General features: G+C 38.2%; 1 protein-coding gene across 1 annotated transcript in view; it reads right to left on the bottom strand.

Moving 5' to 3' along the window:
* Window positions 1-22,365, bottom strand: part of TRPC5 (transient receptor potential cation channel subfamily C member 5) — a 248,517-nt gene extending 226,152 nt beyond the window's left edge. Inside the window, exon 1 of the mRNA XM_007535841.3 lies at window positions 22,233-22,365. The gene's annotated coding sequence lies outside the window, so the exon portion shown is untranslated. The remainder of the gene's footprint in view (window positions 1-22,232) is intronic.
* Between the last annotated feature and the right edge of the window lie 376 nt (window positions 22,366-22,741).

Genomic DNA, 22,741 nt, shown 5'->3' with positions numbered 1-22,741 from the left:
CCACTTTTAATAGCTGAATAGTATTCCATACCATGGCTTTCTCAGCCACTCATCTATTGCTGGACACCTGGGTTGCTTCCAGGTTTTGATTATTATAAATTGTGCTGCTATGAATACGTGTATACAAATCTTTTTGGATGAGTGTGTTTGGTTCATTGGGATATATCCCCAAGAAAGGAATTGCAGGGTCATAGGGTAGGTCCACTTCTAGTATTCTGAGAATTCTCTAGACTACTCTCCACAGAGGATGGATCAATTTACATTCCCACCAGCAGTGTAGGAGGGTTCCTTTGACCCCAAACCTCTCCAGCATTTGTTGTTGCAACTTTTTCTGTTGTATGACATTCTCACAGAAGTGAAGTGATATCTCATTATTGTCTTTATTTACATTTCTCTGACAAAGATATGGAGCATTTTTTCATGTGTTTCTCAGCCTTTTGGATTTCTTCTGTGGTGAATATTATGTTCATATCCTCTCTCCGTTTTTGGATGGACTTATTATTATTTTTTTTTTGTTGCTGAGTTTGTTGAGCTCTTTATATATTTTGGTTATTATCCTCATGTCTGATGTATGGCATATAAAGTTCTCCTCCCATTCTGTGAGGGGGCTTTTGTTTATTTGTTTTTTTTCTGTGCAGAAGCTTTCTAATTCGGTGTAGTCATATTGGTTTATTTTTGTTTTAGTCTACTTTGTAATTGAGTTTTTATCATTGAGGATGCCTTTAAATTTTTTAAGAGATTCTTCTTTATTTTTTTTTAAAAAATTTATTTATAAAAAGGAAACACTGACAAAACCATAGGATAAGAGGGGTACAGTTTCACACAATTCCCACCACCAGACCTCCATATTCCAACCCCTCCCCTGATAGCTTTATATGGTTTGTGTCATCGAAGACGTCCTTGAGGTTTAGGAGGCAAAGTGTTCTGCAAATGTTTTCCTCTATGTATTAGATAGTTTCTGGTCTAACATCCAGGTCCTTGATCCATTTGGAGTTGACTTTTGTTTCTCGTGAGATAAAGTGGTTCAGTCTCTTTCTTCTGCATGTTTCAACCCAGGTTTCCCAGTACCAATTATTGAAGAGAGCCTCCTTCCTCCATTTAATTTTGGCCCCACTTATAAAAATTAGATGTCCATAGGTGTGGAGATTTAGTTCTCGGCTTTCAAATCTCTTCCACTGGTCTGGGTAGCAATGTTTGTTCCAATACCAGGCTGTTTTGATCATGATGGCCTTATAATATAGTATGAGATCTGGGAGTATGATGCCTCCATTTATGTTTCTTTTCTTCAGATTATTTTGACAATTCTAGCTGCTTTATGGTTCCAGATAAATGAGTATAATTTTTGTTCTATTCTCTTAAAGAAACTTGGTGGGACTTTGATGGGTATTGCATGGAATTTGTATATGGCTCTGGGGATAATATTCATTTTCATATTAATTCTTCCAATTTATTATCATAGGATGTCTTTCCTTTTCTTTGTAACATCTTTCTATTTATTTGACTAGAGACTCACAGTTTTTAGTCTACAAGTCTTTCACTTCTTTTGTCAGGTTTATTCCTAGGTATTTTATTGATTTTGCTATGACTGTGAATGGGAGTGATTTCTGGATGTACTCTTCTTCTTCTTTTTTTTTAAATTTATTTTTTATTTAAGAAAGGATACATTAACAAATCCATAGGGTAGGAGGGGTACAACACCACACAACTCCCACCACCCAATCTCCATATCCCACCCCCTCCCCTGATAGCTTTACCATTCTCTATCCATCTGGGACCCAGGGTGGTTGTGGGTTGCAGAAGGTGGAAGGTCTGGCTTCTGTAATTGCTTCCCTGCTGAACATGGATATTGACTGGTCAGTCCATACTCCCAGTCTGCCTCTCTCTTTCCCTAGTAGGGTGTGTCTCTGGGGAAGCTGAGATCCAGGTCACATTGGTGGGGTCTTCAGTCCAGGGAAGCCTGGCCGGCATCCTGATGGCATCTGGAACCTGGTGGCTGAAAAGAGAGTTAACATACGAAGCCAAACAAATTGTTGAGCAATCATGGACCCAAAGATTGGAATAGTGGAGAGGAAGTGTTAGGGGGGGTACTCGCTGCAAACTCTAGTGTACTTCTGCTTTCAGGTATATATTTTGCAGTAGTTTATGGATACCTGTGAACATATGCTCTCTCTCACAGAAACTGGTGTATATCTAGGTTATGGGACTTTGTTAGAAAGTGAACCACCTGAGATGAAATTAGAGTGTACTATAAAAGGAAAGGTCTCACCCGAGTAATGAAGCTGAAGGGTTGTCATTCCACACGTGAAGTCTCTGGACACAGTCTGAGGTGAAGCATGTTGAGGTGGCAATCGTTGCGTTGGTTAGGTTGTGATCGGCGGATGCAATATTATTTGGTATGAATTGGGAGAGGCATACGGGAAAGTGGACCCTATCCAAGGGTTCCAGGATTGGGGGAAGTAGGGGATCTATAGTGGAGATGTGAGGTTCCTGCTGTCTTAGGGTTCAAAAAGACAATCGATAGTTAATGTTATCATCACATTATTTGGTAATTGGGTTAACTTTGAAAAGTCCTTTTGTTAGGGTTTGCTGTACAGTACCCAGTATCTTGTATATAGCTGTGCTATTGGATGCTTCTAATCTACTTGGTCTAGGCTTTTGAGAGAGTCCGCATATCAAATACACAGAAAAATATTAAAAAGATTCAGTTTGTGTTTTGAAAAACATTGAGACATACAATTGATTTTCGCCCTCTCATATTAATTAACTACTGATTTATATGTCTACATTTTGGTAGGAGTGTACATAAACACCATTCCCATCACCAAAAGACTGTGACCCATCCCTCCCACCCACTCCCACCCCCCACTGGCCCAGGAAGCTACATGTCTACCCCTCACCACAGGGTTTTTACTTTGGTGCCCTACTTAATATTTGATCAGGTCCTGCTTTTAGTTTCCCTTTCAGATCTTCTTAGTCAACTTCTGTTGATGAGTGGGATCATCCCATACTCATCTTTATCTTTCTGACTTAGCTCACTTAACATAATTCCTTCTAGCTCTGTCCAAGATGGGTCAGAGAAGGTGGGTTCATTGTTCTTGACAGCTGCATAGTATTCCATTGTGTATATATACCACAGCTTTCTCAGCCACTCATCAGTTGTTGGGCATCTGGGTTGCTTCTAAGTTTTAGCTATTATGAATTGTGCTGCTATGAACATAGGAGTACACACCTCTTTTTGGTTGGGTGTTATGGAGTCCTTGGGGTATAAGCCCAAGAGAGGAATTACTGGATCATATGGAAGGTCCATATCTAGCCTTGTGAGTGTTTTCCAGACTGCTCTCCACAGAGGCTGTACCAATTTACATTCCCTCGAGCCATGCAAAAGGGTTCCTTTGTGCCCACAGCCTCTCTAGCAATTTTTGCTGCTGTCCTTTTTGATGTATGCCATTCTTACAGGAGTGAGGTGGTATCTTAATGTTGTCTTAATTTGCATTTCTCTGACTATCAGTGACCTAGAGCAGTTGTTCATAGGTTTGTTAGCCTTTTGGATCTCCTCTGAGGTGAATGTTTTGTTCATATCCTCTGCCCATTTTTGGATGGTGTCATTTGCTTTTTTGGTGCTAAGTTTGCTGAGCTCTTTATATATTTTGGTGATTAGTTTCTTGTCTGATGTATGGCATGTGAAGATCTTCTCCTATTCTCTGAGGGGTCTCTTTGTTTTTGTGATAGTTTCTTTGGATGTGCAGAAGCTTTTCAATTTGATGTAGTCCCATTGGTTTGTTTCTGCTTTAGTCTTCCTTGCAATTGGGTTTGATTCATCAAAGATGTCCTTGAGATATAGTTGGGAAAGTGTTTTACCAATGTTTTCCTCTAAGTATTTGATTGTTTCTGGTCTAACATCCATGTCTTTGATCCATTTGGAGTTAATTTTTGTTTCTGGTGAGATAAAATGGTTCAATTTCATTCTTCTGCATGTTACAACCCAGTTTCCCCAGCACCATTTATTGAAGAGAGCCTCCTTCTTCCATTTAATGTTTTGGGCCCCCTTATTGAATATTAGATGTCCATAGGTGTGGGGATTTATTTCTGGGATTTCAATTCTGCCACTGGTATGTTTGCTTATTTGTATTCTAGTACCATGCTGTTTTGATGATGATGGCTTTATAATATAGTTTAAGGTCTGGGAGTGTGAAGCCTCCATTTCTGTTTCTTTTCCTTAAGATGGTTTTGGCAATTCTAGGTGTTTTCATGTTCCAGATAAATGATTGTAGTGTTTGTTCTATTCTCTTAAAGAAGCTTGGTGGAACTTTGATGGGTATTGCATTAAATTTGTATATAGCTCTGGGAAGAATATTCATTTTGATGATATTTATTCTTCCAATCCATGAGCATGGGATGTCTTTCCGTTTCTTGGTATCAGTTTCTATATCCTTGAGTAGCAACTCATAGTTTTCTGTATATAAGTCTTTCACTTCTTTGGTCAGCTTACTCCTAGGTATTTTATTGCTTTTGCTGAAAGAGTAAATGGGAGTGATTTCTGGATGTCTTCTTCTTCAGATTTAGTGTTTGCATAAAGAAATGCCACTGATTTTTGTACATTGATTTTTTAGCCTGATACCTTGCTATATTGCCTAATAACTTCCAGTAGTTTTCTGCTGGATTCTTTAGGTTTTTCTTTGTATTCTATGATAGTATTATCATATCATCTGCAGATAGTGAGAGCTTGACTTCTTCCCTTCCAATCTATATTCCTTTGGTTTCTTTCTCTTGCCTGATTGCTATGGCAAGAACTTCCAATACTATGTTGAAGAGTAATGTTGACAGTGGACAGCCCTGTCTAGTCCCCGGTCTGAGGGGGAATGCTTTCAGCTTCTGTCCATTGAGTATGATGTTGGCTGTCGATTTGCTATATATGGATTCCACTATTTTGAGGAATTTCCCATTTAGTCCCATTTTTTGTAGAGCTTTGAGCATGAAAGGGTTTTGGATTTTGTCAAAGGCTTTCTCTGCATCTAATCATGTGGTGTTTGGCTTTGCTTTGATTGATGTGGTGAGTGACATTGATTGACTTACGGACGTTGAGCCAGCCTTGCATTCCTGGGATGAATCCCACTTGGTCATGATGAACAGTTTTTTTGATGTGGTGCTATATCCGGTTGGCCAAGATCTTGTTTAATATTTTGGCATTTATTTTCATCAGAGATATTGGTCTGTAGTTTTCCTTTTTTTTTGTTGTGTCTCTTGTCCCTATATGCTTTTGGTATCAGGATGATGTTGGCTTCATAGAAGATGGAAGTTAGTATTCCTCTTTCTTCAATCTTATGGAAAGGTTGAAGAAGTATGGGTAGTATCTGTTTCTTGAAAATTTTGTAGAATTCGTTTGTGAAGCCGTGTGGTCCATGACTTTTGTTGTTGGGGAGATTACTAATAACAGTTTCAATTTCTTTGTCTGTCATTGGTGCATTTAGATTTTGTAGTTCTTCTTGGTTCAGTTTCAGAAGGGCATATGCTTCTAGGAATTGTTCCATTTCTTCCAGATTCTCTAGCTTGGTGGCATATAGTTCGTCATAGAAGTTTCTGGATTTCTGTGGTGTCAGTTGTGATATCTCCTGCATCGTTTACAATTCTATTAATTTGAGTCTTCTCTCTTTTTTGTTTGGTGAGTCTGGCTAGGGGGTTGTCAATTTTGTTTAATCTTTCAAAGAACCAACATTTGGCTTCATTGATCTGTGAGGTTCTCTTATTTTCAATGTTGTTTATTTCTGCTCTAACTTTAGTGATTTCTGTCCTTCTGGTTTTTTTAGGGTTCCTTTGTTCCTCTTCCTCTACGTCCTTGATGTGTGCAGTAAGGTCATTCATTTGAACTTTTTCTTGTTGTTTAATATGTGATTGTATGGCTATAAGTTTCCCTCTCAGTACTGCTTTAGCTGTGTCCCAAATATTTTGATAGGTTGTGTCTTCATTTTCATTAGTTTCCAGGAACATTTGAATTTCCTGCTTGAGTGAGTCTCTGACCCAGTGGTTCTTAAGCAGTATGTTGTTTAGTTTCCAAATTCTGTGACTTTTAATAATTTTCTGTTTGTTGTTAAATGTTAGTTTCACTCCAATGTGGTCTGAGAAGACACTTGGGATGATTTCAATGTTCTTGAATTTATTGATGCTGTCTTTTGACCTAACATGTGGTCTATCCTTGAGTATGTGTTATGTGGATTTGAAAAGAAGGTGTCTTCCAGTTTTTTGGGTTGAAGGGCTCTGAAAATGTCCAAGAGGTGTAGTCTGTCAATCTCTTCATTCAATTCTTTTGGATCTTTGTTTATTCTATGCTTTGTTGATCTGTCTAAGTGTGAAAGTTGGGTATTGAAGTCTCCCACTATTATTGTATTACTATTGATGTATTTTTGAAATTCTTTCATTAGGTGTTTGATGTATTTAGATGGTCCCTCATTGGGTGCATAGATGTTAATAATTGTCAAGTCTTCTTGGCTGATCGATCCCCTAATAATTATGTAATGTCCTTGCCTATCTTTTGCTACATTATTTAATTTAAAATCTATTGTGTCTGAGATGAGAATGGCTGCTCCTGCCTTTTTTTGTGGTCCCTTAATCTGTATGATAGATTTCCATCCTTTCGCTTTAAGTCTGTGTTTATCTTGTTGTGATTCTTGTAAGCAGTATATGGTTGGATTATGTTTTCTGATCCATCCCCCCACTCTGTGCCTTTTGATGGGTGAGTTCAAGACATTGAAATGTATTGATATTATGGATTTAATGTATTGCAGTGCCATTGTTCAAAAAAAAATTTTTGTTTGCTCTGATATATTGCAAGTATTATAGTGATGTTCTTGTTTATCAGAGGTATTTTAGAACCTCTTTCAGGGCCAGTTTGGTGATGGTTGCCTCCTTTAACTGTTGTTTGTCTAAGAATGTTTTGATTCCTTCATCTAATTTGAATGAAAGTTTAGCAGGATATATTATCCTTGGTTGAAACCCTTTTTCATTCAGGGCTCGATAGATATCTTGCCATTCCCTTCTGGCTTTTAGAGTTTGAGTGGAGAAGTCTGCAGATAATCTTATGGGTTTTCCCTTTGTATGTGACTTTTTGTTTCTCTCTTGCAGCCTTTAGGATCCTTTCTTTATCCTTACTCCTTCCCATTGTGGTTATGATGTGTCTTGGTGTCTTCAGGTCTGGGTTGATTCTGTTTGGAACTCTCTGGGCCTCTTGAATCTTGATGTCCTTTCTGTTATTCAGGTCTGGGAAGTTTTCTTCTATTATTTCCTCTAGAATGTTTCCTTCCCCTTCCTCTTTTTCTTCCTCTGGCAGGCCAATTACGCGAATGTTACTTCTTTTGAGATCATCCCATATGTCTCTGTTGTTGTTTTTCAGTGTCTCTCAATCTCTTTTTGAGCTTTTTCTCCTGTTTCTTAGTTTCCTCTAACTCATCTTCTGTCTGACTAATTCTGTTTTCTGCTTCTGTTAGTCTGCTTTCCCTTGCCTCAGCTTCTTTCTTCATTACAGCTATTTCAGTTTTCAGTTCTCTAATTGCCTCAAGATAATCAGTATTTTCCTTGGGCGTCTCAACTGTTGTTTCCCTAATACTTATATTCCGTTCCTCCAATGTTGTTTTCATTTCTGTGATTAATAAGTTTATTATTGCTTGCATAGTTTTCTTATCTATGGTTACTTCTGGCTGATTTGTAGTTTCTTCTGTGCTCTTGTCTTTATTCATTGGAGTAGCAGTTTTATTTGTTTTTGATCTACCCATTTTTTTGATTTATGTGTTTCTTATTTTTATGTTCTGTTGTTCTTCAGCCATTGTTTCTTGAGTACAAGCAACAGTGTACTAAATACCTTTATGAAAAATGCAATATATACAATAGCAACTGAAGCAAATATTGGAGCAGTTTAATCACTACCAGTTAGCCAAACAGTGTCTCCAGTCCACGAAAAAGTAGCAACCAAGTACAAGTGAAGATGAAAGAGAATGGAAAGAAGGGATAGCAAGAATAGACAATTATGCAGATCTACTATCCACTGTATATTCTAGGTGTAGCAAGAGGGGAAAGTGAAGTAGAACAGAGATACACACATAGAGAGTCTACTCTGAGTCAGATTTCTTCCCCAAAAGAATTCACATATTCAGAAAGACAAAGAAGGAAGGAAGAAATGTATGACAAGATAAAAAAAAGAGAAACAAGAGAGAGAAAAGATAAAAGATAAGAAAAAGAGTTGTAATTAAAGAGCAGTGAAAGGAAAGTTTTTTTAATTGATTACTTTATTTTTAATTTTATTATTATTATTTTTAATTAGCTAGGAGGAGCAAAAAGGGGAGCATCTGTAGAGGAGGTAGGAGTAACGAGACAAGTTCCTCTCACAATAGATAAGATGCCCCTACTCTAGCAATGAAAGATACCCTAAGAGTTAATTCTGGTCAACTTAAAGGAGGGGTGGAAGAGATATGCCTTTATATAATATTAATAATAAGATAGAGAAGGGAAAAAGACCCTGTCCCATATTGCCTCAAGCCTCCTGAACATAGGCAGCTGATTGTTAAGAAAGGAAAAAAAAAACCCTCAGGACTAGACATGAATAGCAGGAATAGACAACTATGTAAATCTACTATCCATTGTATATTCTAGGGGTAGCTAAAGGAGAAAGGGAAGTTGAGCAGAGATACATGCAGAGAGAGTCCACTCTGAGTCAGATTTCTTCCCCAAAATAATTCCCAAATGTGTATCAGTGAATTCAGAAAGCTGAAGGAGGAAGGAAGAAAGGATGACAAGAATGAGAAAAAGAAAAAAAAAGAAAGAGAGAAAAAAATAAAAAGATAAGAAAAAGAACAGTAATAAAAGAGCAGTGAAAGGAAAGAGTTTTTTATTTATTTATTTATTTATTATTTAAGTAGCTATGTGGGGGGTGAGGGAGAGAATTGGTAGGGGCGGTATTTTAGCAGTGAATAAGACACCCAGTCCCCAGGCGATTAAAAATACACTAAGAGTTAATTCTGGTCAACCTGAAGGAGAGGGGAAAAGGGGTACACGTTTATCTTGTATTGATAATAAAATAGAACAGAGTGAAAAACCTGTCCTGAAGCTTGGATGGCTTCAGATTGCCTCTGGCCCTCTGAGCAGAGGCATCTGGTTGGCTACTTAGAAAGAAAAAAGGCCAAAGGTTTCAGAAGGGAATAGAATTAGAATGAATGACACCTCCTGGTGGGACAGGAATCTTGGTGAAGAAAGATGCTCAGCAGGGGAGCCTGCTAGGAGCAGATCTCTGGTCCCCAGGGACTGGTTTTGGGGGGGTGCGGGGAGGGGTTGCTCTTCGGGAATAATAATTTAAAAGAAAATATTTTTCCCTTTCTTTTTACTCTATTTTTTAACCCAAATTAAGTTATAGTCACCTCCTTGGTGTCACCGCTAGGACCCCTTATTGACTGGCCTACTAAAGGCTGAAAATCCTACCGTTTCCAGTTGATGTGGTTGGAACTCAAGCCACTAGCAGCTTCTCAGTCTGCCATCTTCTGGAAACTCTCTGGATGTACTCTTCTTTGAACTTAGTGTTTGCATAAAGAAATGCCACTGATTTTTGTACATTGATTTTGAAGCCTGACTCATTGCTATATCGCCTAATAACTTCCAGTAGCTTTCTTTGGAATTATTTATACTTTTCTATGTATACTATAAAGACCTAAAAAGACACCATGAAGTACCTAATCAAATAGTTTCTACTGAGACCTAGATACCTTCCTCCCTACTTCCCTCAATCATTCCAAAGCTAACCTTGACAAAGTAAGGACTTCAAAATCTGAATAAGGGAAAGAGACTGGCATACTTTAATGATTACTCTTTAGTCACTACCAGGACACCCTGCCACCTGGGGCCCTAGTCAAGGAGTCCTGGGATTCCCACACAGACATGATGGGCCTAGACCTCGAATAGATCCCTCTCTCCACTGGCACTGGTCATCTCCATCAGGAACAATATAATGGACCATTTTGTGGGCTCTCATAGGATCTCGCCCTCAATGTGGATCAACAATGGTAGAGACTATTACATCTTCTAAAGGGAGGTTGGATAACATACTTTACCTACCACCTGAGGAAGATGGGTCATGAAATTGGCGCAACCTGGAACATTCCTACTCATGACCACAGAATGCAAGCTTGTACCTACAGGGATGCAGAGCTTACATAGGCTCCTAAGCTAAATATGGGCCCCAGATCAAATTGATGGGATTTATAGTTAACAATATTTACATACTTTTCCCATATTTGGGAGCTACTCTCTTCCCTGATCTAGCTTTCTAGCTCTTTTCACAGCCATGACATAATCTCCCCAGACATAACCTGGTCCACCTGCATATCAGATGTCAGGCTCAGGCAAAAACTAGTAAAGTCATGGGCCCCTTGCAATATACCTAAAATAGACCTACTAGCAATTTCCAAAATGGAGACCCCAAACCTTCATCTGTAATATTCAAGCCTTTAACTTCGTGGTTAATTAACAATTTGTATGGCTTTATATGTTAACTTTTTCAGCAACCATGTTCCATATGCTACTATGATGCCAACCGGACTTCCCTGGACAGATGACCCCACCAATGAGTCCTGGAGCTCTGCTTCTTCAGAGCCCTGCCCCACTAGGGAAAGAAAGAGACAGGCTAAGAGTATGGATAGAGTTGTCAATGCCCATGTTTAGTGGGGAAGCAATTATAGAAGCCAGACCTTCCACCTTCTGCACCCCATAATGACCCTGGGCCCATACTCCCAGAGGGATAAAGAATAAAAAGCTATCAGGGAAGGGGATGGGATACAGGGTTCTGGTGATGGAAATTGTGTGGAATTGTACCCCTCTTATCCTATGGTCTTGTCAGAGATTGTTTTCCACAGGGGTTGGATCAATTTATATGCCTTACATTTTCACCAACACTTGTTGTTTTGTCCATTCTAATGTATGACATGTTCACAGGTGTTATACAGTATTCCAATTTTGTCTTTAAATACAATTTCTCTAATAATTCGTGACTTTGAGTATTTTATCAGATGTATATTTATCTTTTGGATCTTTTATTTGGTCAAGATTCTGTCCATGTCATAACCTAATGTTCTTTGCTTTTTATTGTTGAGTTTTGTGAGTTATTTATATATTTTTGTTGTTAGCCATTTGTATAATACATGGCATATAGATATCTTCTCCTACTCTTTAGTATTAATTTTTGTTTTGTTCATTGTTCCTTTTGCTGTGAAGAAGCTTTTCATTTTGGTTAATCCCACTGGTTTATTTTTTAACTTTTAGTTTCATGTTATTTGGCTGATGTCTTCAAAGTCATTTACAAGACAAACATCATAGGGTGTTCTGTCAATGTTTTCTTTAGTGTACTTGCTGGTTTCCAGCCTAATTTTCATATCATTGATCTGTTTGAAATCAACTTTTGTTCATGGTGATATGCAAAGGTCCGGTTTAATTCTTTTGTAACTGTCAACCCAAATTTGTTGAAAAGACTCTTTTTCCATTTAATACTCTGGACCCCCTTGTCAAAAATTAATTGTCCATAAGTGTGAGGGTTTATTTCTCTGTATCTGTTTTTGTTGCAGTATCCTGCAGTTTTGACCATAGTCTTGCTGTATAAAGTGAGGAAATGAGATTACTTAATTTTTAGTCTTTTTAAAAAAATATCTTAGTTTATTTATTCAGATAGAGACAGAAAGAAACTGAGCAAGGAGAGCGAGTTAGAAAGGGAGAGTGTAAGAGAGACACCTGCAGCACTACTTCACCACTTTTGAAGCTTTTTACCCCTGCAGAAGGGAACCAGGGTCCTTGCACATTGTAACATATGCTCTCTACCAAGAGCACCAGTATCTGACCAACTCATTTTTCCCATTGGATTGCCTTGAAAATTATAGGTATTTTCTGATTCCAGGTAAACTTTTGTAACTTTTTTCTATACCTTTAAATAAAGTAGTGGAACTTTGATAGTGGTTGCATTAAACTGTACATATCCCTGCAATATAGTCATTTTAGCAATGTAAATTCTCCCAAACCATTATCGTGGAATATCTTTTCATTTCTTTGTTTCTTCCTCTATGTCCATTATTTAGTATCAAATCATAATTTTCAGTGCATAGGTCTTTCACCTCCCTTTTAAAAGTTTATTACCAGATATCTGATTGATTTTGCTGCTATTGTAAATAGGACTGAATTTTTTTCTTTCCCTCTCTTCCATCTTTCCTTCCTACCTACCTTCCTCTCTCCCTCTCTCCCTTCTTTCCTTCCTTCCTTCCTTCCTTCCTTCCTTCCTTCCTTCCTTCCTTCCTTCCTTCTTTCCTTGTTTCATCCTTTCTTTTCTCCCATAACACTTCTTAGCTCAATCTTATAGTGGTGCAGAGGATTGAATTTGGGACTTTGAAGACTCAGACATGAAAGTCTTTTTGCACGCCTTTATGCTATCTCCCCCTCCTTAATTTTTGGACATTATTTTTGTAGCCTGCTACCTTACTATACTTGAAAAAAAATTTTTTTTTACACCTGCAGACCTGCTTCACCGCCTGTGAAGCGACGCCCCTGCAGGTGGGGAGCCGGGGGCTCGAACCGGGATCCTTATGCCGGTCCTTGTGCTTCGCGCCACGTGCGCTTAACCCGCTGCGCCACCGCCCGACTCCCACTATACTTGAAAATTTACAGGAGTTTTCTGGGAAGTTTTCTGTCTTATTAGATCATGTATAAGAAAAGGTTTTCCAAAATCAACATTACTGTTTATCATAGTTTTGGAAGTATTGGCCATAGCAATTAGGCAAGAGAATGGCATTAAAAGGATACAGATTGGAAGAGAAGCAATAAAGCTATCACTAATCATATATTATATTACACTGTACACAGAAAATGCAAAAGCAAAGCCTTTTTCTTCCTACTGAGTCTCATTAAGGGTTTATCAGGAGACACTTTAATTTTTCCCCCTTTTGTTGCCCTTGTTGTTCTAGCCTTGTTGTGGTTATTATTGTTGTTGTTGATGTAATCTGTTGTTGAACTGGACAGAGAGAAATGGAGAGAGGAGGGGAAGACAGAAAGGGGGAGAGAAAGACAGACACCTACAGACCCACTTCACCACTTGTGAAGCAACTCCCCTCCAGGTAGGGAGCCGGGGGCTCGAACTGGGATCCCTACGCTGGTCCTTGCACTTTGATGATTGACAAGATTGTGGGATAAGAGGGGTACAATTCCATACAATTCCCACCACCAGAGTTCCATATCCCATCCCCTCCATTGGAAGCTTCCTTATTTTAAAAAAATATTTTATTTATTTATTCCCTTTTGTTGCCCTTGTTGTTTTATTGTTGTAATTATTATTATTATTAGTGTTGGATAGGACAAAGAGAAATGGAGAGAGGAGAGGGAAGACAGAGGGGGGAGAGAAAGATAGACACCTGCAGACCTGCTTCACCGCTTGTGAAGGGACTTCCCTGCAGGTGGGGAGCCAGGGCTCTAATCAGGATCCTTATTCCGGTCCTTGTGCTTTGCGCCACCTGCACTTAACCCACGGTTGTACAGCCTGACCCCCTATTTTTTTTAATCACTCTGGAAGTTAATTCTTCTTCTAGCGTTTACCTGGAAGTTAATTAAAACCATCATCTTTTTTGGTATATGTGTAGTGTTGTGGCTAAAGGTACAAATGTGATTATGAGTTTTATCCTTAGTAGGGACACAGAACTTTACAAATCCCGTCAATCAATTAATTGTATTTATTTATGAATAATAAACATTAAAGTAATTTAACATGTGTCAGATATCATATGTGCCAATTATTTCAGATACATTATTAAACTTACTAATTTTATCTTGTCTTACAAAAAAAAGAACCTAAGCACAGAGAGGTAGGTTAAAATTTTAAATTCACAGATATTAAGTGGTAGAGATGGAATCAGAGCCAAGTTTCTGACACTAGAATCTATTATAGTGTTAACTACTTTGATGGAAATTCATTCTTTTGAATTCTGGTGACAGGGTCGCGGAGCAGCAGCTGCTGTGTTTTTCTCTTTGCTTCTCCCAGGTCAACTAGGAATACCAAAGGAGATCATCTGGGACTGCAACAAAGCAGGATTAGAACAACTTCAAGAACCCACCAAATCACCGGTGAGTGCAAACACATGTGGCTCATGGACAGAGAGGAGCCTAGGGAGAGATGAAGTGGCTGGTAACAGTCCAGCAGTTTACCAGTTGAGGCACCACCTCCACTCTGTTTTACCAACAAAAAGATGGCTGAAGGGAGGAGAGGACTCCCCTAAGACTCACCAAATACAGCTGTGAGTCTCCATTGCTACTTCGCTCAGAGGCTGAAGCAACAGGGGGGAAGCCCTGTGCTGACACCAGGGGACAGAAAACTAACCAGGAAACTCAGGAGATGATCAATACCTCGGTGGCCTAGCAGTGGGGCTATGTGGTGGGAGCCTTTCCATATTGTTCTCCTGATGAGAACATAGTGAATAGTTGCCTCAGAACCTACAGACTATAAATGGGACTTGTTTAGAAACTCACAGGGCCCAGCAGTGCTGCCCAGCTTGCCAGAGAAGCTGAATTGAGCCTGGAGCTTTGGCTCCTTGGGGTGAGAGTCTTTTTGCATAACCACTGTATTATCTCTCCATCACCCTGCTTTATCTCTTGGTGAGGAGTGAGGGATTAAGCTAAAAAGCTTACTTTGAGTTTAAAAGCACTCAGGCTCCCATAGCCTACAGGGAAGAAAAAGAACAAAGGAGACTTTAAAGCCACTGAGCTCAAAATCAGGGATTAAAATACTACCAAAACAAATGTTAACTTCCACAACTGTGAAACCTTTAATTACCTTACTTAGACACAAGTCAATCCAGGCAAGAGTAATCAGTAATTTGAAAAGTACTGAGAGAGGAACATCATAACATAGTACACAAAATGGTTAAACCAACAAGAAGAAATATTGGAGAAATGAACCAGGACAAGAGTCCAGCTAAAAGCCCCCCAAAGGGTGAAGCACTAAATAATAAGGTCAACATCCAAACACTAGTTAAGGAAATAATCACAGGAATGAGTAAAGAGGTTGAAAGAATTGTCATCAGAAATTCAGAAACAACAAATGAGGCTCTGGAAAAAAACACTAATTATCTCAGGGTTATTAGAGAGCTGAAAGCTTCAATAGCTGAGCTAAGAACACAACTAGCTGAACAAGCAAAAACAGTATCAGAACAGGGTAACAAAATAGATGAACTCCAGAAAACAGTAGAGGGGAGAGAGAATAGAATAAATGAGGCTGAAGACAGAATTAGCAAGATCGAGAATGAATCAGAGACAACTAAAAAAGAAGTAAGAGATCTCAAAAAGAGATTAAGACATACTGAAAACAACAACAGAGACCTATGGGATGACTTCAAAAGAAATAATAAATGCATTATTGGCTTACCAGACAAAGAAAGAGAGGGAGGGGAAGAAAGTATTTTTCAGGCCATAATAGCTGAAAACTTCTCTAGTCTAGACAACATCAAAGACATAAAGGTTCAAAAACAAAGAGTCACCTACAGAGGAAAACCTATAAGATTAGAAGCATACTTCTCCACACAAACACTACAGCCCAGAAGAGAATGGCAAGCTATCTACCGAGTGCTCAATGAGAAAGGCTTTCAAGCAAGAATACTTTATCCTGCTAGAGTATCATTCAGAGTAGATGGATTCATAAAAAGTTCTCAGACAAGCAACAGTTGAAGGAATCAACTATCACCAAGCCTGCCCTTAAATAAGTTTGAAAGGTCGCCTATAAACAGTCAGACCACCATAAATAGGTCATATATCAGAACACTCTGAAACTCTACAAGCATGGCGTTAAAATACCTTTAATCTTTGAAATCAATAAATGTAAATGGCCTGAATTCACCTACTAAAAGGCATAGAGTAGGAAGATGGATCAGAAAACACAACTCAACAATATGCTGTCTACAGGTAACCCACCTAACTCAACAAGACAAACACAGACTCAACGTGAAAGGATGGAAAACTATCATACAGGCCAATGGCCCACAAAAAAGGGCAAGAACAGCTATTCTCATATCTGACATCATATACTTCAAAATAAATAAAATTTAAAACAACAGGGATTTACACTACTTAATGCTCAGAGGATCAGTCAATCAAGAGGATTTAACAATTTTTAACATCTATGCACCCAATGAGAAGCCATCTAAATATATCAAACGTCTACTGAAAGAGCTACAGCAATATATTTATAGCAACACAGTCATAGTAGGGAACTTTAACACCCCACTCTCTCAACTGGACAGATCATCCAGGCAGAAAATCAATAAAGACATAAGGGAGCTAAATGAAGAGATAGATAAACTAGAACTATTGGACATTTTCAGACTCATTCATCCCAAGAAACTGGAGTACACATTTCACTCAAGTCCACATGGGTCATTCTCAAGGATAGACTGTATGTTAGGCCACAAAGACAGCATCAGCTAATTCAAGAACATTACCATCATCCCAAGCATCTTCTCAGACCACAGTGGAATTAAACTAACACTTAACAATCAACAAAAGATTAGTAACAGTCCCAAAATGTGGAAGCTCAACAGTACACTCCTTAACAACTACTGGGTCAAAGAGGAAATAAAGAAATCAAAATGTTTCGAGAGTTCAATGAAAATGAAGACACAAGCTATCAAAATATTTGGGACACAGCTAAGGCAGTACTGAGAGGGAAGTTCATAGCCATACAAGCACACATTAGGAAACAAGAAAAGGCACAAATAAACAGCCTGATTGTACATCTTAAAGACGAAGAAGGAGAAGGAGAAGGAGAAGGAGAAGGAGAAGGAGAAGGAGAAGGAGAAGAAGAAGAAGAAGAAGAAGAAGAAGAAGAAGAAGAAGAAGAAGAAGAAGAAGAAAAGAAACCTAAAGCAACAAGAAGGACAGAAATCACTAAAGTCAGGGCAGAAATCAATAACAGTGAAAATAAGAGAACCATACAAAAGATCAATGAAAGTAAATGTTGGTTCTTCGAAAGAGTGAACAAAATCGACAAACCTTTAGCCAGACTCACAAAACAAAAAAATGGAGAAGACCCAAATAAATTGAATCATAAATGAAAGGAGAAATCACAAGACACCGCAGAAATTCAACATATCATGAGAGGCTTCTATGAACAACTATATGCCACCAAGCTAGAGAACCTGGAAGAAATGGATGATTTCTTAGATACCTACAAAATTCTAGAACTAACTAAAAAGGAACTAGATAACATTAGCAGGCCCATCACAGCTAATGAAATTGAAACAGTTATCAAAAACCTTCCCAAAAATAAAAGCCCTGGACCAGGTGGTATTACAAATGAATTCTACAAAACATTCAAAGAAGAACTAAAGCATCTACTTTAAAAAGTCTTCCAGTAGACTGGAGACAGCGGAATACTCCCTTCCAACTTCTATGAAGGTAGAAGTTGAAAAACAAGATCAGAAAAGAAAACACAAGTAGAACCTGAACTGGAATTGGTGTATTGCACCAAAGTAAAAGATTTTGGGGTGTGTGGGTGGGAGAATATAGATCCCAGAAGGATGACAGAGGACCTAGTGGGGGTTGTATTGTTATATGGAAAACTGGGAAATGTCATGCATGTACAAAATATTGTATTCACTGTCAAATGTAAAACATTAATTCCCCAATAAAGAAATTAAATTTAAAAAAAGAAAAAAAGCACAGCCAGCTAGAAGTTTGGTCATTTTGGCTGCTGCTTGTTCTCCTAGTCAGATGTATCTCAGCTGAGGCTGTTTGAGGTGTCTGCCATGGCTACTTCTGGGAACTTAACTCCTGTGTCTCAGCTAGCCAGTAAACTGTAAGATTCCTCTATAGCCATGAGTAACCCATACTTCGACTGATAATCATTTATCTCTTGGCAATGAACTTTTGATAACTACTCATGGACTTTATGGACCTAGTGTATTCTTAACCCCTGATGATAACTGCTTATTTTGCAGTATCTGAAATTATGTCCCAAACCTTTATACTGCCCTAATAAAACCTAATTCCTTTAAAAAATTTAAAAGATAGGGATGGACATTACTTAATGTTCAGAGAGGATTAGTCAATCAAGAGGACTTAACAATTATTGACATCTATGCACCCACTGAGAATCCATCTAAATACATCAAACATCTACTGAAAGAGCTACAGCAATACATTAACAGCAACACAGTCATAGTAGGGGACTTCAACACCCCACTCTCTGAACTGGACAGATCATCCAGGCAAAAAAATCAATAAAGAAATGAGGGAGCTAAATGAAGAGATAGATAAACTAGAACTATTGGACATTTTCAGAGTCATTCACCCCAAGAGACTGGAATACACATTGGAGAGAGAAAGGGAAGATAGAGAGGGAGAAAGATAGACACCTGCAGACCTGCTTCACCGCTTGTGATGCGACTCCCCTGCAAGTGGGGAGCTGGAGGCTCGAACCGAACCGGGATCCTTATGCTTTGTGCCACCTGCACTACCACCCGACTCCCAGTATTTATTTTTTTTCTTTGTCATTGGATTTGAGTGTCTCAATATATCTCTAACATTTACATCTTGGAGTATTTAGCCTGTTTTCTTCAATGTATTTTATAATTTTAGGTATAATTACGTAAGCCTTAAATCTACTTTGATTTAATTTTAATGTGTGTGTTTAATATTTTTATTATCTTTATTTATTTATTGACTAGACATAGCCAGAAATTGAGAGGTCAGGGAGGGATGGAGGGAGGGAGAGAGAGAGAGAGGGAGAGAGAGAGAGACCTTCAGTACTACTTCACAACTTGTGAAGTTTTCCCCCTGTGGGTGGGAACTGGGAGCTCAAACCAGGGTTCTTGCTCACTGCAATATGTGTACTCAACCAGGTGTGCCACCACCCAGTCCTATGTGTGGTTTTAGGTGATCTAGTTTTTTTTTCCCTACATGTGGCTGACCAGTTTTCCTCAGTATCATTTGTTAAAGAGGTTTTCTTTTCCCCATGTATTGTTTTAGTTCTTTGTTTTATACTAGATGTCTATTTATGTATTTAATTCTGTGCTCTCTATGTCCTGTTCCACCGATATAAGTGCTTGTTTTTGTTCCAATATCATACTGTTTTAATTACTGTTACTTTGTAATGTAGTCTGAATGAAGTCAGCATATACTTCCTTTTTGCCCCTTTGCTCTCAAGTGTTTTGACTATTTGTGGTCGTTTGCGGTTCCATATACATTTTATAATTGTTTCTTTCCTTGAAGAATACTGTTAAGGGTTGAAAGTACATCCAACAGAGCATATAGGTTACTATGTATGAGGACCTCGGTTCAAGCCACCAGTCCCTATCTTTAGGGTAAAATCTTCATGAGTGATGGAGCAGTGCCATAGGTTTCTCTCTCTCTCTCTTTCTATTTCTTTCCCGTCTCTCTCTTCTTCTATCCATATCTATCAAACAAATAAGAAAAAGAAGGAAAAATGTAAACAAAGAGTGGTGGTGAATTTGTCGCTCAGGAACCAACTTGCAGTCTTAATATTGGAGTAAAAAAATAAAAATAAAAGATAAAATAAAAACACCATTGGAGGGGGAGTCAGGCAGTAGCACAGAGGGTTAAGCGCATGTGGCACAAAGCTCAAGCACCTGTGGAAGGATCCCGCTTCAAGCCCCCGGCTCCCCACCTGCAGGGAAGTCGCTTCACAAGCAGTGAAGCAGGTCTGCAGGTGTCTATCTTTCTCTCCCCCTCTCTGTCTTCCCCTCCTCTCTCCATTTCTCTCTGTCCAATACAACAGTGATGACATCAATAATAACTACAACAGTAAAACAGCAAGGGCAACAAAAGGAATAAATAAATAAAATATTTTAAAAACCACCATTGGAATTTTAATATGGCCTGCTTTGAATCTATAAACTGCTTGAGGTGAGACAGTCATTTTAGCAATATTTACTTTTCAAATCCATGAGTGTGGAGTTTCCTTCCTTTGTGTTTTCCTTCATTTCTTTAAGAATGTCCTATGGATTTTATTTTACTTTTAAATAGGTTTTTAAAAATTTATTGTTTTTTAAATTATCTTCATTTATTTATTGGATAGATACAACCAGAAATCAAGAGGGAAAGGGGTAATAGAAAAGGAGGGAGACAGAGAGACACCTGCAACACTGCTTCACCACTAGGGAAACTTTCCCCCTTCAGGTGGGGACTGGGGTCTTGAATCTGGATCCTTGTTCTTTGTAACATGTGCACTCAACCTGGTGCGCCACCATCTGGCCCCTGTCCTATAGATTTTATTGTAATGATCTTTCCCCTACTTTGTTAGATGTACTCCAGGATATTTTATCTCTTTCTTTTTGATAGAGCCAGTGATTTATGCATGTGCAGTTCACCATTTCAGACTATTTTTTCATTCAGATATAGGGAGACAAGAGAGAAACACACACACACACACACACACACACGCACACACTGCGGTGGCATAGTACTTGAACTTCCTACAATACTAAATCCCTGACTTTGTGCATGACAAGGCAGATATCTGAAATGGTGAGCTACTTCTATAGCTCAGTACTTTGTCTTTTCTCATTTGATTTCTTGATTTCCTTTTTTTTTTGGACTCATCCATTTAATTTAGAAATACAACAGAGCTATGTATATTGGTAATGTATCATTTCTCTTTACTGAATTTTTGACTATTAGTAGTTTTGGGTGGAGTCTTTTATATTCTATGCACTGTATTGAATATACAAATAAAAGTATCATATTTCTTCATATATATTTTTGCACGGTTGTTCTGGCTAAAGTTCCCACAAATATGCTGAACAGTAACTACTTGGTATTAGGGGAGAATCTATCACTTTTTCATCATTGAGTATGATTATAGCCATGATTTTTATAGGTGTGGCAATTTGTGTTTGTATTATTTAGAGGATTGACTTTAGTTTTCATTTTTCTACTGTGCTTTTATGCTTTGGTGTCAAAATTACATTGACTTCATTAATGTGCTTGGGAGTGTCCACCTTTTAAATATTATTTATTTATTTGTATTGCCATCAATGTTATCATTAAAGCTTGGTGCCTACACGAGGAATCCACTGTCACCAGTGACCATCCTTCTCATACTGACAAGATAGAAACTGGTAGAAAGTTGCTAGTAGTAAGGAAGTTGGAACCATTTGTTGGAGGATACTGAACATCTGGTTGAGATGTTAATTTGATCTTATGAGCACAGGGAAACCACTTTATATTTTTAAATAACATGTGGCCAAAAGATCTGTGTAAAGTGGCTCCTATGGTTGTACAAATGCCAAATCAGAGCAGAAAAGAATGCATTAAGGCAACACATACGTAAAAATCACATCTAGAGTTTGTAAGTCAGTCAGTTATTAATTTCTTTAAATATTAATTAGACTTATTTTAAATGAAGAAGATAGAGCTTGGTAATGGGTAGACTAAAGGGGATCAAATACAGAGATAATCTCGATGTGCTATCCAGGTTTTAGTCAGAGTTACTAAGAGACTGGTAGTTCTGCTGTGTAACTGGAAAAGCTATTTGCTGGTCTGGTTACTGTGACTCTGTAAGATGAGTTTCTGTCAGATGCTCTTTTAAATTACCTTTATTTATTTATTTATTGGATAAAGACAGCCAGAAATTGAGAGGGAAAGAGGTGATAGGGAGAGAGACAGAAAGACATCTGTAGCCCTGCTTCAACACTCGTGAAGCTTCCCACTTGCAGGTGGGGACTCAGGGCTCGAACCTGTGTCCTTGCATATTGTAAAATGTGCACTCAACCAGATGCGTCACCGAGTGGCCCCTCAGATGCTCTTTACTCATGGCTTCCATCATTAAATTAAAGATGCTTGTTTTGGTATAGTTTTGGTCTTTATTTGGCAATAGCTCTTAACATTTTAAGTTTGTTTCTCTCCCAGAGGGTTCTGCCAAGTAATGATCTTAAATGCTTAAATGCTCTCAAGAAGTTCTGCTGAGCAGTCTCTTATAATGCAATTGCATTCATTGTGGCTACTTTAGAACTTATTTTGCATATCATGTTTTCTGAAATCAGGTCACATTTTTTCCTGCTGAGAAGATTTAATTTTTGAACAAGGTCACATTCTCTTCAATGCTAGTAAATTCTCCACTTGCCCTGATATGTAAGATTAGTACTCAAATGTTAAAATGGTACAGCTTCCGTGAAAGATACAAATTTGTCAGGAGGCTTAACTGAAAATAGTCATATACATACCTCGATGTGTAAATGGCGCAGTTTGAAAATGATGCTCTGGAAATTAGGAGACCTGTATTCTAGTTCTAGTGTTTCCATTCATTTGAAGTACAAAGTTGTGTGAGTCACATTACCTCTTCTTCATGTCTCATTTTTCGTTCTCTGTGAAGAGAGATAAAAAGACAATTTCTTAGAATAATACCAACTCTAAAATAAAATTATATTAAAACAAGAAATGTTTGCATAATATTAGCAACGTTTTTATACCTAGAGAGAACTGGGTTATATATAGCATCAAGCAAGGTACACATTTATCAGTTAGACATTTATGTGATCCAGAAAGACAAACAAAAACAAATGATTCAGGCTAAAGGAAATGAAGTTTGAAATTGAGGTATTGATTTGGGTTCTTCTAGACGATCCAAATTATGTTACCGTTCTTTTTACTCTAGAGACTATGCAGAATTATATTCCCACGCTACTTCTTGAGTATAATAAAACAGATGCAAAGAACATGCTGCTCTTATTTT

This window comes from Erinaceus europaeus, chromosome X (assembly GCF_950295315.1).
Source record: "Erinaceus europaeus chromosome X, mEriEur2.1, whole genome shotgun sequence".
Lineage (NCBI taxonomy): Eukaryota > Metazoa > Chordata > Mammalia > Eulipotyphla > Erinaceidae > Erinaceus > Erinaceus europaeus.
The sequence above is the reverse complement of the archived record's forward strand: the minus strand, read 5'-3'. Positions and strand labels throughout refer to the sequence as shown.